Source organism: Ictidomys tridecemlineatus, chromosome 6 (genome assembly GCF_052094955.1).
Source record: "Ictidomys tridecemlineatus isolate mIctTri1 chromosome 6, mIctTri1.hap1, whole genome shotgun sequence".
NCBI lineage: Eukaryota > Metazoa > Chordata > Mammalia > Rodentia > Sciuridae > Ictidomys > Ictidomys tridecemlineatus.
Genome location: NC_135482.1, coordinates 187968181 through 187983498, shown reverse-complemented (window position 1 = coordinate 187983498; position 15318 = coordinate 187968181). Strand labels below are relative to the sequence as shown.

Below are 15318 nucleotides of genomic sequence, written 5' to 3'. Positions count from 1 at the left end.
ATCAAAGTTGATTTTTTTCAAAGCAAAAGTTCTTTGTGTAAGAATTTCAAGGGCTTTTACTTTGAAATTTCTCTACAAAGAGATTTTTTAAATTAAAAAAAAAAAAAAAAGTCGCCCAAGGAATCGCAACAAAACAGTCCCCACTTCACCATTACACACACACACCCCTTACCTGATGTGCCACCTGTCAATTTTCCTTGCTCTTGGCTGGCAGGAAAAGCTTGAGAGAGCTTGTTATGGAACTGAAAGATGCTGGACACCCAGAAGGCTCGGTGCAGGGCAGTGGGTGGGAGTGGACAACACAGAGTCGTGGTGCTTTGGAGCCCGAAGCTGGGCTGAGCCCCTCCATCACTCCCTGGCCACAGGCCCTGGACACAGGGCAGAGCCTCAGGGCTTCAGCTTCCTCCTCTGTAAAGTGAGGCTACTGCTTCCCACACAGGTTTGTGCTAAAGACGAAAAAACGTCACATGCAAAAGGGACATCTCAAGGTACCCGGCCCCCGGTGGAAGCTGAGTGGTGACGTCACTGCTCTGGGTTCTACAGTTTCTGCTGTAACTATCATTAATAGTCTTACTGACACCGGGGCCTCAGGCCTGTCTGCTGTGGAATTTCCTAGCTACCTCCTCCGCCTTCCACAGGCTGAGCACCAGCAGGGCCTGCCTCCTGCTCCAAGAACCCTGGCGGTCCCTGGGAACATCTCTGCATGCCCTTTGACCTCTCCTGCTCAGGACCCTGCATCCCCAAGGAGTTGAACTCCGCCTGCAGACAGAAAGTCGGATACATCAAGATTCTTCTCAAATGGGAAATTCAAAACAAACGAAATCTCAGCAGACAACTTGGGTGTAGTGATAAATACTGCGTTTCTTAGGAGGTCAAGTTACCATGTGAAACCAATCTAGGTTGTGGCCACGTCACCCACCCCTGGCTGAGCCTCTGGGCCAAGAGCTGCTGCAGCAAATGTGGCCTCCAGTGTCTGAAATCTACCACGTTGTCAGACTTGTCACTGACATTCCCCCATCCTCACGTGTCCAGCGAGATCCTCTACTCCTAGCCTCTGTGGAGCAGCAAAATAAATGTTAAAAAATTCTTAGCTGTAAATCCCTCCACATAATCTGCTCAAGACCATGTTAGGGCGGTGGCGTCTGGGCCTGTGCACAGCTGTACGAGTGACAGGAAGAGTCCCTGATGAGCACCTGACTATCGGCGGCTCAGGTTTATTCCAGTCTCTGGTGGAAGTCCTAAGAATCGGGGAGCGCTGGAGCAGTGGGTGTGATGAAAGGCCGCTCCCTGGGCCATCCCAGGCAAGTCCAGACACCGCTGCTCAGAGTCAACGGGGGACGGAAAGGGGGTGCCATGCGTGCTGTGTTACAGAAATAACATTCACTTCGGATCTTTTTCTCCTGCATTCCATCAGTGACCATCTCACATTTAAGCCGACAATGAAAAAACTGTTTCATCCACTAAGTGAAACAGAAAAGCGGATTACGAGGAAGGCCATTGGTGTAAAAGATTACACATAAATGTACATAAATGCATACAAATGCGGAAGGAGACCAGAAAGAAGGTAAGTGCTCAAGGTGCAAGGGGGTTAGCTCTGAAGACTAGAACCAGGGGTGATGAACACGTCTTCTTTCTTCTTGCTTTATTCTCTAATTAGGCTACACGACACAGAAATGGCTTCAGAATAAGGGAAACAGCACCAGTTTTTACCCTCTGCTTAATGTTCACGTTTCAGGCAGGGGCTGCGGTCAGGCACTAAGGTCCCCACTACCCGGCCTGCTGACAGCCTGCGCTGTTTGATGGCTTCCTTATAATCTTGCAGTTTCTGCTTTCCCTTGCCCCCACAGACAGCAGCCCTTCCTCCCTTCTTCCCACTTCTATTCCCTGTGGTTTTAAGTCTGGCTTTTGTGATGCTGGGGCTGAACTCAGGGTCTCCTGCGTGCCACACCCCAGCCCTCTCATTCCTCCTTAAGCCCGTCCCCTTGTCCTCCTCTGCTCCCAACAGCGTCTCTCTAGCCCAGCTCTATCCAAGAGGACTAGAGTATGACCTGTAAATACGGCCTCAAATTGTCCAGTGGCCCTACTTTTTAAAAAGTTGAAATTAACTTTATTAATGTATTTTATTTAATGTAATAGCTCTAAGACATTGCCACTTCAACATACTAAATATTTTAGTAGCTACATTTGAGAGGTGGGTACCAGGGATTGAACCCAGTGGCACTTAACCACTGAATCATATCCCCAGCCCTTTTTATTTCGAGACAGGGTCTCGCTAAGTTGTTTAGGGCCTCGCTTGGTTGCTGAGGCTGGCTTTGAACTTGTGATCCTCCTGCCTCAGACTCCAGGCATGCACCATCACGCCTGGCTTAAATGTTTTAAAGTAAGATAAATTCACATACAATTATAATTTATAATAAACTTCTAAATATTGAAATGTATACTAAAAGAAATTGAGTTTTTTACATTCTTTGTGGTTGCTGTTCTAAATCTTTGAAATCAAGAACGTTTTTCACACTTGCAACACATCTTGCCCTGGAGGGTGACAATTCAAGTGCTCAGTACAACATGTGGCCACCTGTGGATGGCACTGGGCGGTGACTGTAGCCTTTCACCCAGTCACTGACCTTCCTCCATCACCCTTCCTGACTCCCTGGCTGCACTAAGAGGGGACCACGACTCTCTGTCTCCTCAAGTCACAGTTCTCGACTGCTGGACCAACACTAGCCACCTGGATGACCTTGGCACTCAGGTACCACAAGCCCTGAAGCCCAGGAGGAGAGCGGTGACCCTGAAACCCTATCACTGAATGAGCACTTACTGAATGCTTGCTTCGGGGCAAACATGGATTGGACAGTCATTGTCCCCAAGGTCCTGACATAATCCTTTGGGAAAAGCCATGTAAACAAAAGCAAAGGCCACGCATGCTACTCTTGAGGACATGCACGGGACAAAAACCAATTAACTCTGCAGGCTTCAGAGCCCAGGAATGGAACTTTTGAGGGACACCCGCCGAAGGCCAGGGCAGCCTGAGCGAAGCCCGAGGGGCGTGAACCGGAGAGCCTTCGCCCATGACGACACGGAGCCGCAGAAGGGCAGAGCTGAGCGGGCAGCCAGACCCAGGGATGGCAACGGCCTTGCCACTCTGCCAAGTAACTTCATCCAGGCAGCAGTGAAAGACCACCCAGAGGCGCGCTCCAGAAGAGCCACGTTATTGAATTCGAGCTTTAGGAACTTGGCAGACGGCAAGGCCATGCTGGAGAGGGAAAGACGGAACTGCTAGGAGTCCAGGGAGGCCCATTACTTAGTTACTGTGAAGATCTAAACAAAGCTCCAGAGTCCAAAAGAAACAAGAATAAACACATGCAAAAAAAAAAAAAAATACGTGCTTAGCAGGAATCACAGGGGGGCCTGCCTGGGTACCGGCATGACAGAAAGACGACCACGTGATAAAACATCACATGAGTGCACCACGGGCCTGGCACGAGACCCGCACAGGTGGGAGCCTGGGAGTGAGAGGGCGCAAGGTAGCACTTGGGGACCCCACGTGACCAGGAGTTTGGGACAGGGGGTGCCCTCAGGCAGATGAGAGGGCCTCCTGCAAGGATGGGCTCCCCTGGGACCCACTTTTCGCCTGGTGTCATAGTTCTGTGACTTCCGTCCGTAACTTGATCTAGGAGTGGCCTTAGCATTTAGCTCCTGGAAGTTCTGTAGAATTCCTGACCTTATTCAAAAATCAATGATGGTACCTTGATTCAAGCTGCCTTCCGAGGAAAAGCCAATTAATTAATCATGCTCCACAGTGAGCGAGCTCTGTGACTAGGTTGGTGACTCAGCTTCTCCGAGTTCTGCGCTGGGTCTCTGCACTCTGGGCTCCAGCCCCCACCCCTCAGCATCCCTCTTTCCCTCCCACCTGGAGCTGTTTCATGTTGGACCCTTCCTCCTGGGAGGAGGGGAAGTTGGTGGATGAATTAATAAATGAAGCCAAACCACGGGTCACTTCGAAACCTCATTAAAAATCTATGAACCATCTAAAAATAACCATCCTGCTTTTGGATGGATAAAAATCATGAAGAAAAACTCCACAGGAATATGGGTGAAGACAAGAGCCTTCGACTAAGCAGCCACACGGCCTTACCCAGGGGTGCCGTGATGTCACTGGCTCCGTGTTCAGGTCTGGCAGGTTGCGAGCAGTTTCCAGGGGGGTTGGGGACCTGCTGCACAGCAAGACGAATGCACTGAGGGGCTCGGGGTCGGGAGCTCACACCTGGCCAGGACCGACCCTCAGCAGCCTTCTAGGAACACAGCGTTTCCCAAAGTAAACAGGGAGGACCATTAGGGACAGAGTGTTTTAAACACCAGGGGAAAAGGGGACTCGCAATTAAATTCAGACCACCACTAGGGTCAGAGAGTGAGTGAACGGCGAAGAATAAAACTTTCTAGTCAAAGGAAATAATTTAATGTCTTTCAATGAACTGGTCAAAAAAAGTGCAGAGTCTGAGTTTCATAGTTGTCAGATATTCTTCATGGTGTCGGTCCTCCAGCACGCGACCTTTAAAGTTCTTTCTGATGCAGACATTCTAGAATTTCACTTCTTTTTGCAAAACGTGCCGATATATTACTAATTTGAACTAAACTCGAATGTCCCAATTAGTGAGGTTTCCCTGTGTGTATAGACCTCTGACCTGCACGTGTGAGCTATGAGCTCTTCGATGTTAAACATTTTGGCAGACGAGACGAGGACCGTGCGATACCCGCCCGTGAAGGCTGAGGGAGTAGTCAGAGAGGACTTTGTTCAAGAGCTCCACGTGTTAACAGCATCAGTCAGGAGCTTGTTTCCCAAACCAGAGGGAGAAAAGCATCCTGTTTCAATCTTTCTGTGGGTCCTCAATCCCTCCCAGCAGCCCCCAAACAAAAGCCTATCAAAGTACAATTTAACAGTTTTATTGCCATATAATTTAGGTTCTATAAAACTCAACCACTGGAAGTATACGATTCAATGATTTTTTTTTTTCTGGTAAGTTTATAGGATTCTGCAAACATTCCCACAACCCAGTTATAAAGCATTGCCATCATCCTCATGCCTGTCTGCAGTCAATTCCACCCCACTCCTGAACCCAACAAGGGTCATCGGCTTTCGCCTCTCTGTGTGGACTCCCGGGGACCTTCCCCCATAATAGCAGTCAAACGGCATGTAGTCCTGTATAACTGACTTCTTACACTGACTATGATGCTTTCGAGGCTCACTCAGTGTGTCCAATCCACGTACCCGTTACTGGTATTCCCTTTTCAATCAAAAAGACTTTGTGTGCTGGTGCATGCGTATAATCTCAGTGACTTGGGAGGCTGTGTCAGGAGGATCATGAGTTTGAGGCCAGCCTGGGCAAGTTTGTAAAATGAAAAGGGCTGGCAATATAGCTCTGTGGTTGAGCATTTCCATGTTCAGTACCCAGCACCACACACACACACACACACACACACACACACAACAAAAAGATCTGATGCCCACAGTGTGTGCCCTTAAAAACCCTGCCAGGGCCCACCGGCCACCTCCACCAGTTCTCTGTCCTGGGACCTGTCTGACATCACATGTTCTCCACTTTAGCCAAATGGTGATGCAAAGAACCCAGAGCTGATGAGAGCCACACTGGCCCCGCTCCAGTGCCGAGGGGCAGAGCCAACCCGTCCCGCACTCTTCCGTCTGACCCTTTCTCCGGCCGTCCAGGGAACTATGTTACAGGGGGAAATTCTTCCAAGACCCAGGCCGTGGTCAGCGTTTGGGCAGAAGGCTAACAGGGCCCACCTGTGCATGCCCACAGGGGGCTACCTGCCCTGAGTGGAAGAAGCAACCTGAAAGCCAAGGGACCACCTCGGGCTGCTCATGTCTGCGATGGTTCAAAAAAGCCGGTGCTGAGGGTTGAAATTGGAACAACCTGAAAAGTGGAAGAGTAAAAGTGAAGTACAGATGAATTCCTCGGTGCAGCAGGAGGAGAAGCACCCAGGCACTTGGGAGAAACGAATTTCCTTAAGTACGCTTGCTGTGTCTGATTAGGGCTTGCCATGGAGGAGGAGAGGAACAGCTCACCAGCCAGCCCCCGGGTCGTGCCAAAATGTGGCAACTGAACCCCAAGCCTGGAAAGTTCTTTTTGCTGCTGCTTTTCTTCCATGGGGAGTTCAGGAGGTGTATGGAAGGAGTATGTGAGAGTATGTGAAGGGCTCAAATTAAGGTGTGTCTGCAACAAGGATTCCTTTAAAAGAACCAGGGAAAAGGATACTTGTCTGTGAATTTCAAAGACTGTGGCCACTGGGCTGTTTTGTTTGTGAAATCCCTTCCCCCTAATTAATGAGCTTGCTCAAGGCAACCCTCCTCCTCTCACCTAGCTTAGAGTCTCTGGTTTCTACTTCTAAAAAGAGGTGCAAGCCACACTGGTTACATGCATACTTTAGCAAATAATAAAAACATGTGTCTCCCAAGGCAAGTTAACTATTGCAATATGTGCTCTAACACGCCATCATTGCTTGGCTTTGCCCCCGCCCCCGGCCCCAAAGCCAACCAAAAGGGTTAGACCATCACCTTAATTGTTTTGTTGAAATGTCTCTTCTCCAGGCATTGCCCCTAGAAAGATTAAATGATACAATATCATCTAGAAAACGCGAAGCTTTTAATCATCCAGGCCCAGGAATGTAGAAAGATACAGGTAAACTATGGAAAGTAAACAGAGGCCAGGCTTCTAAGGCACTGCCAGGAAAACTTTCAGGAGAGAAGAAAACGAGCCACACATCTCTAATGGCCCCAGCATCCAAGTGGACTCCGGCTTCTTCCAGGGGCAATAACCCCACAGGGGAGAGCTGTGTCCCTAACGAAGGCCATCTGACCACCCATCTCCCACCCAGGGAGCTTTCGGTGGTAAACAGACATTGAATGCGACGCCTGGTGGTGGGGCTGTCCCATGCATTGCAGGGTGACATCAGCATCCCTGGCCTCTACCAATCAGATGCCGTTAGAAGACAACCAACAGTCCCCAGACCAGAGTAACCTGGTGGCAGAGTGGCCCCAAGTTGAGGATCATTGCTCTAGATCCCGTACAGAACCACGATTTCATGTTGGAGACACGGGGGTGGGGTGGGGGTGGGGGTGTCAGCTAGGCCAGTGCCCTGTCATTTAGGATGCATTAAAGGAGGCCATTGAAAGTTAATTCTCCAAAGCCACAAAGCCCCTGTTTGGTAACAGCACAGAAACCAGAAACCTGACTAGGCCAATGTTTTTGGAGAAGTCTTTCTGCAAAGAAATGACTGAATATTAAGAGCAGTATATTTTTTAAAAAAGCTAGGTAGTCGAATAATATCAATGATGCTATTCTTTTTTAGAAAAAAGTAGGGGGTGGGGGCACAAAGGAAGGGTCCCGGCAAGCTGTAAATCAGGGAGCTCTGACAGAGTGGCCCTGGCAAGAGGGAAGGCAAAGATACCTTCTAATTATAGAACACTTTGTGTATGCGTTTATAATTCCAACCTCATAGAACACAACATTTCCCTGGAAATCAACCCACTCAAAACACACTGATACACACACACCCTGGGGTGCTGCAGGAGTATCCCGAAGCCTCTGCCCATCTCGCTCCACTGTCACAGAACAGCCCTTGGAAACTAAGACAGCCATGGGGTTTGGATGACCATGGGTCCAGACACCTGACAGTGGCCCAGGGAAAGCCTGATGTCACCCACATCACCAAAGCCAACCCCGTAAGACGGCACAGGGGGTCCTCCTTCTCCAGCCCCTGCCAGCCTCAGAGCTCGGTGTCTGGAAGGAGGGAAGGAAAAAGCAAAGGAAGGAGGTTAGTTTCACGTGTGGTTCTTATAACATATAAATCCCAATTTCCAAGTCGATTGCTGGAGTGAAGGCTTTAATGTGGTTCTTTTGGCCCAGACCATACCTTGTTAAAATACTTTTTCTTCTTTAGCAGTTCTGCTGCCCGCCGCCCCCACGCCAGGAGCATAACTCTACACACAATGCTCAAGGCTTCTGCTTCTTCTGGGGAACAGGCAAGGAAAGAAATCATCTGAATGCATAATGACTACATCCTGACTTCAATAGGCGCCCCTCCTTTCCCTCTCCCTCACCTGCTGGGAGCCATCTTTCAGAGGGAGCCAGCCAGAGCACCCTTTTATGTCTCTTGGCTGGTGACCGGCTTGTTCTCAGTGCATGGCAGAGATGGTGTAAAGACAGGGAGGCAAAGAAAAGCCGCATTCAGCAAAGGTCAATATTAATAGGATATCCTATATGGAAGAAAAACAGACACTCAACATTTATCATAATGGTTATCTCTGCAGGGTAGAATTTTTTCCCTTCTTTTTAAATTTGTGTGGGCTCAACATTCCCCCCCACCACCACCACTACCGGGGCATGAATTACTTCCTTACCCAGAAATTAATTATGATCCTTTTTAAGTAATGTGTCATTAACATTCTCTGGGTCACACATAGTGGGGCTATAATGCCTGCGGCCTGCTCACCGCTGGCCCAGTGCAATCAACTGTCCCCTGTTCCATCCCTCCAGCTCCATGGCTCTCAGAAGGCCCTCCTGCATCTGAGCCACTTGGCTCATGACACTGTGGCTCCACCAGCACAAGGTCTGAAAACCCTTATGCACATGCACCTTTAGCACAGAACCACATGAATTCCCAGAGCACACGTGTCTGGGAGGAGGGAAGAAACACACTACCCATTCATCAGCAGAGGTGACTCCCCCACTTTATCACACAGCCAACGTGCTGGAGACTCAAGTCTCCTTCACCAGCTCAAAACCCCTCGACGGCCAGGGACACCGACCTTCTCTGTTCAGTGCACACGCTCCAGAACCAAAGAACTCCTGAACCTCCGAAGAAGAAGCCTCAGCAGGAAGGGTCAACAGCAGACACACACACACAGATAAAAGCAAAACAAGGCCCTCACTATATTCCTGGGAACAGCTGGCAGAGCAAACGCAAAATAATCGAGAACCAAGCGTCGCTGAGAAAAATTAAACTGACTGCTTGATCCTTACCAGGTCGGCACACCACGATGACAGAAAGAAGGGAACGTGACGAGCAGTGCCTACAGAGGTTAAGTCGACCACTTTGGAAATGATATTTTCTGTGCTCATCAGGGAAAGCATGTATTCGCTAGGCCCATCTCTGGGCAAACTTGGGGCCACGCAGTCAGTGTCCATGTCAAACGGCGTGAATGAGGACACAGAGGAGGGAGGAACGCCAGGCAAGGTGTACGAAGGTCCTTGGTAAGTGGGGGATGACCACATCTCCTTCACAGTGCTGTTGTAAGGGCTAAGAAACAGAGGGTACATGCAAAATGACAGGTATGTGACAGGTGCTTAAAAACATGGGGTACACCAGGGCCACCAGAGGCTCAGCTCAGGAGCCTGGGGGTGGGGATTCCTGGCATGGAAATTCTGGGTCACCTTCTGTCTTAGCATACTGCTTTCGTGGTTCATTTCATTCTCTACCTCTCTGCGGTTTCTCTTCGGAAATGTCAAGGTCAAAATGCAAATGTGTGTGAGGACAGCAAAGGAGATGCATGGAGGGTGGGTTAATATAGAAAATGACCAAGATCTGCTTCTGTCTCCTAGGACATGACAAAAACCTCTTTCAAGATGTATCTTTAATTCCTAGATTCAATTAAGAACTGTAAAGACCTCTAAAACAACATTCAACACTCTCATTCCTATGGGGGTGGCGGATGGGGCCCTTCTGAGAATCTGATGAAAGACAGGCCTCTTCTCCCAACCATGTGCCTTTACCCAACTTTGGCTTGCCCTGCACGGTTCAGACGGGCATCCCCAGCAAGCTCCCTCTGCCCCACAGCAGTGATACTGAAGACACAAATCAGGCAGACTTTCTCCTAGCTCAGTTTAAAAATAGAGCCGGCTGGCATTTTAAAATTATTGTATACAGCTGGCTGCAGTTACAACAATTCCCTCCACCCCCTCTCTCTCCTCTCTCCCTCCCTCTCTCTCTCTCTTTCTCTCTCCCTCTCTCTCTCCCCCTTCCTCTCTCTCTCTCTAGGCTGTGTTAAAATTGCAAAGAAATGGCATGCACAAAGCCTGGAAGTTTGCAAAACGGATCCCCAGTCCACAACGCCTGCTGTTTCACCAAATAATTAAGCCATTACTTCATCTCCATTGCACACCTGCACCATAATTGCTTCACAAAAACCACGCGCGCAGATGGCTTTGAGATGTAAGTCCACATAATAAAAGTTCACGGGCAGCTCAGCTATTTGGACAAGGGTTTGGACCTACAGAGCTGCTGCCCAAGGCAAACACATCAGCTAATTAGCTCCAGTTGGTGAGCCGTGCTGCACCGTGCACTTGGCCATGCAGGGCGATTCTGCGGCCCTCCCTCCTCATGGTGAGGCTTCCTATCCACCTGCAGGGCCACCAGACGGTTCTCTGAATAATAAGTAAAGCACCCCTGCCCCCACCCTGACTCGACTTTATAGGAAGGTGACAAATGGATATTCATTTGTTGTCATTTAAAAACCATCACTTGAAAATCATTTAAAATCAGTGTCATTTAAAAAGTCATTTAAATCACTTTATTTTTGCAAAATGTTTTATTGTTTACAAGCATTTTAACAGGGCTCAGAACCACAGAAGGGAAGGCAGGTATTATACCCCCAGTGCACTTGCTCATCAGCAAATGCTTCTAGAAAGTCTCCAGTGCTAGGAGTGGTGGGCACACCTGAAGAGCCATGACTCCAACAGCAGCAGCCATGGAAATGCAAAGGAAGGAAACACCTCTGCCCTGGGAAGGAAGGGCGTTTCTGCAGGAAGGAGCTGCTTAGGGGAAAGCCATTTTACCCAGAGAACTGGAACGGCAAGAGATGGGGAGATTGCAGAAAGGACAGAGAACAGTATGGGCAAAGGTGAAGGCAATGACACGGGTATGCTCTGGTGGGTGGGTGGGGTGCAGCCAGGGGGCCAGGGAAAAGGAAGAAATGAGGCAGGAGAAGGGGGAGGCCAAATCCAGGGTGATCCTACCAGCGGTAGATAACAGAGGAGTTCACTTTGAGGAAACCACAGACACAGATCTCTGCTAGAATAGCTGTTCTCAAACGGGCATGCCTTTCTAAAGCTCCCCAGAGAGTGTCATGTACAGCCGGCCTGGAGAAGCACTGGGCTGGAGGTGACCCGCGGCCTAAACGTATTCAAGTTCAAGGCTCTTTCTTGTGCTTTGAATTGTAGCTATTATGTCCCTTTCCACTTTATATCAATTTTAAGAATAAAAAAAATCTGAGAACACCACACAGATACATATATACCCTAATCTTCTAACTTCAACGCTTTACTGCCGCATAAAGAATTTTGGCATTTATTATTCGATAGGCCAAACATCCTAGTTAACCAATCTGAACGGACTTGTATTTCTGGAGGAGTTTTCAGACTGGAAGGAAAACATTTCTGACCATCTCTTAGCGGCTGGAACTATTCTTTAAGGCCACAATGCCTTGCGGAACAAGATCAGCAAGTCAAATATGTTTAGCAAACTGACTCACCCAGCGGCAGAGATGGACACCTGGGAGGTGATTTTTATCTGAAAATTTTCAGTGCTTTCAAAGGTGATCTTGTTTGCAAACCTGGAGTTCGTGAACAGAACCCAGCAAGTGTCCTTAAATCTAAACCAAGGGCCTCCCTCAGAGAAAGGATGGCAAATTTAGATCCCATCAAACATCCCTTTTGTCCTTCCTGTGTCCGCCAAGGACGCTCTGAATGGCACCATACTGCTCCCTTAGCCACCATGAATCAGTGGGGCTTGGCAGAGGAAGCAAACCAACTTATGATGCCTGCCCCGTAATTCAGAAGCACTTTGAAAAGGACTCCTCAATAGGACTACTTCGAAAGGGGAGCAATTTATACCAGGCAAGAAGCCCAAAACATTGATTTCATTCATTTTCACTAACAATGCAGCCTTTTAGGTAAGTAAATGTGGACTTGAAAAAAAACAAAAACAAAACAACATTTGGGGACACTTTTTTTTTTTTTTTTTTTTTTAAGAATGAAATGCTTTCCACTCTTGCCAGTAGGGGAAGAAGATATCAAACCATCAAATGAACAGAACCGATCCCAAAACAACCTCTGCGAGTGACTTTTGAATGTATTCTCTCCAGAAGTCACCGTTCCCTGCTTTCGCCCTCCTGCTCCCGGCGGGTTTCGTTGTCTTTCCCTCCAGTGACTCACGTGGAGAAGGAAATGATGAGGTTACTGTCCTCACCTCACAAGGTGGGGTTTTTTAAAAATTTATTTTAAATTAAGTCATATGACATCTGGAGAACTCACTGGTGGGAGCACAGCATGATCCAAATATAGCTTACACACATGGTAACAGTATTTGTCAATAATAGTCCAGAGCTAGTTAAAAGAGAGCCGAACCCGTCATGCCATCTGATAATCTGCTCGTCTTGGTCAGCCGCTGATCAGGGGAGTGGCTTTACTCTGACAAGCACACAATGCCAGTTTCATAGGGCTGGGCTTTCCTTCAATGAGGAGGAGGGTCAAGATGACCGTAGTAGTTAGTGACCAGTTCTTTTCAGTGTGGTCAAAGGAAGCCACGATAGGGTCAAATGATGCGGATGCACGTACCTGTTTGCTCTCTTCTCCTTTCAGGAAAAAAAGAAAACCAATTAGCTTGGCCAGAGATGATCAAAAGTTGGGGGATGGCTGGAGTCTACAGATTATTTATAGATGGATCTCTGCATTCACACGTCTACTCGCTTGACAACACCAGCCTGTCTTGATGGATCGCCACCTTGACCTCACGGTCCAGAAACGTCTGGGCCCAACAGTGAGAAGATCCAGGTGAACAAGATGGCGTCTCCATGAGCCAGCACCAGGACTGCTCAGCCTCCTGGACGGGGCGGCATCTTCTCTGGCTGCCCAGGCTAGCCTGATAAGTCCCTGCTCTGCCTTTCTCTAGGCTCAGGGAGGTCACCTCTCATAACCGTGTCATGGCCACAGCCTCGGCTTTGTTTCGACCCTCATTCATGGTAAGTCGTGAACGTGGAAATTTCAATTCCTCACACCAACTACTCCCTCGCAGCATTTGGAGTCCACTTCCAGGCCTCTGTGAGCTGCTGGACACCCAGAAGTGTCCCACAGACTCTGGAGTCACCTACAGAACACAGCCTAGAGCCACAGAGGGGTCCGCGTTTCCTCAGTGGTCCCCTCTGGGAAGCCACTGCCCTTTTTCTCGGGTGGCCTTCATTCACCTCCTCTGAAGAATGACTTTGAGCCTCCAGGGTCATCTGGTGGGAGCCCCATGAAGCCGCCCTGCTGTGGGGGGAACACTGCCCGCCCCAGCCCTCCCTGGGTCCGGTCCTCCCAGGCCTTCTGAGCTTGGCAAACACCGACCCCAATGCCTGGCCTAAGCCAAAGCATGATAACCCGCCTTTGCCGGCTCTGCACCAGAAAAGAAAGTCCCTTTGAATGTGACTGATGAGTGGGGGGATGACTTTCGTCCGCCACAGTGACTTGAGAAGAGAGGCCTCGTCGGTTTGGTCTTGGGTGCAGTCGGATCACAGGATCCGTGAAAGACCTTTAACATTCACCTGATCTCACTTCTCACTTTGCTTCCTCTCTTATTGGCCTCCTAGATTTAAGATATGCCATTCTCTTTTTACTAACGGGGGTCATATTTTCAAGCATCTTGGAAGCGAGCCTGTGACCTGCACAGAGCAGGTACGGTGTAGCACGTGGTTACTGTCCTCAACCAGGATTTCAAGTATGAGGAAGGAGGAGAAAATTCAGACTCACCGATGCAAACAAAAACAAAACAACGAGTTCCCTGCACCAGCCACCATGACTGCCCCATCACAGTGGAACAAGATTCTTGGGGCCTCCCAGCACCTTCCTCCCCCTAGGCCTTGGGCTGGGTGAACATGAGTGAGATGCGTGTCAGTGACCACAGACGGTCCTGGAGCCACGTGCCACACCAGCGCTGGCCAGCGCGATGCTCCAGGGTTGAGGTACTGCTCCAGACCTGAGCTAAGTCCTAAGCAGGGTGGCTGTGGGCCCTTGAATATGCCAATGAAAAGTTACTTTAAATTGGAATTAAATTGCCACAAGTGGCCTCTGTTCTGAGAGGTGCCCTTCTGGACCACGGGCTACATTACCATCGCATTATTCAGGCTAAAATGTTTAGACACACGCAAGTCCCCCTCTGGCTTTCCCCCACCTGCCTCATTCCTGCTGCGCACTTACTGGCATCTCCCATGGTGGGAGAAGAAAAGGCCAGGAGCCCGTAGGGTGGAGAATGGGAAGCCCATTAGGACGTCAGGTTCCTGGGTGAAAATACGAATGCGGCCCTGAATTCAGTGGGCTCCCTTCCCTCGAGTCAGGTAATGAATGGATACTTTTACAATTATCCACAGCATGTAAGAGTCACTAACGCCTTGTGGATGCTTCCAGAACACCACATGCAAGGGCACACACGGTGCTTTGTGAAGAACAGGAAATGTCAACAGAAAAACTCCTGCAGGGGAGGATAATGACACTTTGCTTCCCACTCCTGGGCCTTTCCAAGGTCCACCCACCCAAGTTTGGTTTGCTCTCCAAAGAGGTTCTTGGGAGAACACAGAAGCTATTGTTCCCAGCATCACTCCTCAATCGCGGCTTTGTCTCCGGGCCTCCCAAGACCATCTCTCTCCAAGAAAACGCTGTGGAGTATCTGGGCCACACGGTGTCAACCTGGTGGCGTTGGTACAGACCTGCTCTGAGTGGCCAATGGACAGTCCCCAGGGGTGCTATAACAAAGACCGGGGGACCCAGAGGCCAGGACAGTCACTCCCCCAGCAAAAGGGAGGAGCAACTTGTGGTGAGAAGCTGCCGGAGCGTGGGGAGCTCTCTGCTAGCTCGTGGGGTACTGCAGTTTGGATCCGAAATGTCCCCTAAAGGTCCATCTGTTGATGTCACCAGGCTGTGGCACTGCTAGGAGGTGGTGGACCTTTCAGGAGGTGGGGTCTACTGGATTTACACCCCTGAGGCCGTCCATGAAGGGGGTCTCGGGACCCAGCACCTCCTCCCTCCCTCTCACCCTCCCTTTCTCCTTTCAACCAACCACCACGAGGTGAACAGGCTTCCTTGGCTGAAGGCCCCCTCCATGACACACTGTCCCACCACAGGCCCAGATCACAGGGCCTAATGACTCTGGATGGAAGCCTCTGGAATCCCGAACACACAAGTCACTCCCAGTGACAGGCTGGGACCCTTGCTGAGGTGTGGGCACACTCCTGGTGATAGACAAGTGTCCCCTGCAGAAACGTGCCCATCACAG

The 15318-nt window shown here is 49.5% G+C and overlaps 1 protein-coding gene and 1 long non-coding RNA gene across 8 annotated transcripts in view; both read right to left on the bottom strand.

Annotated features, from left to right (window-relative positions):
* Window positions 1–15318, bottom strand: part of Farp1 (FERM, ARH/RhoGEF and pleckstrin domain protein 1) — a 263579-nt gene that overhangs the window by 126484 nt on the left and 121777 nt on the right. The gene's annotated exons all lie outside the window — the stretch shown is intronic.
* On the bottom strand, window positions 5284–10015 carry LOC120888512 (uncharacterized). The gene is made up of 2 exons (XR_005732196.2): window positions 7930–10015; window positions 5284–7796 (listed from the first exon to the last, which is right to left on the bottom strand). It is a non-coding gene; the product is annotated as an uncharacterized LOC120888512 (long non-coding RNA).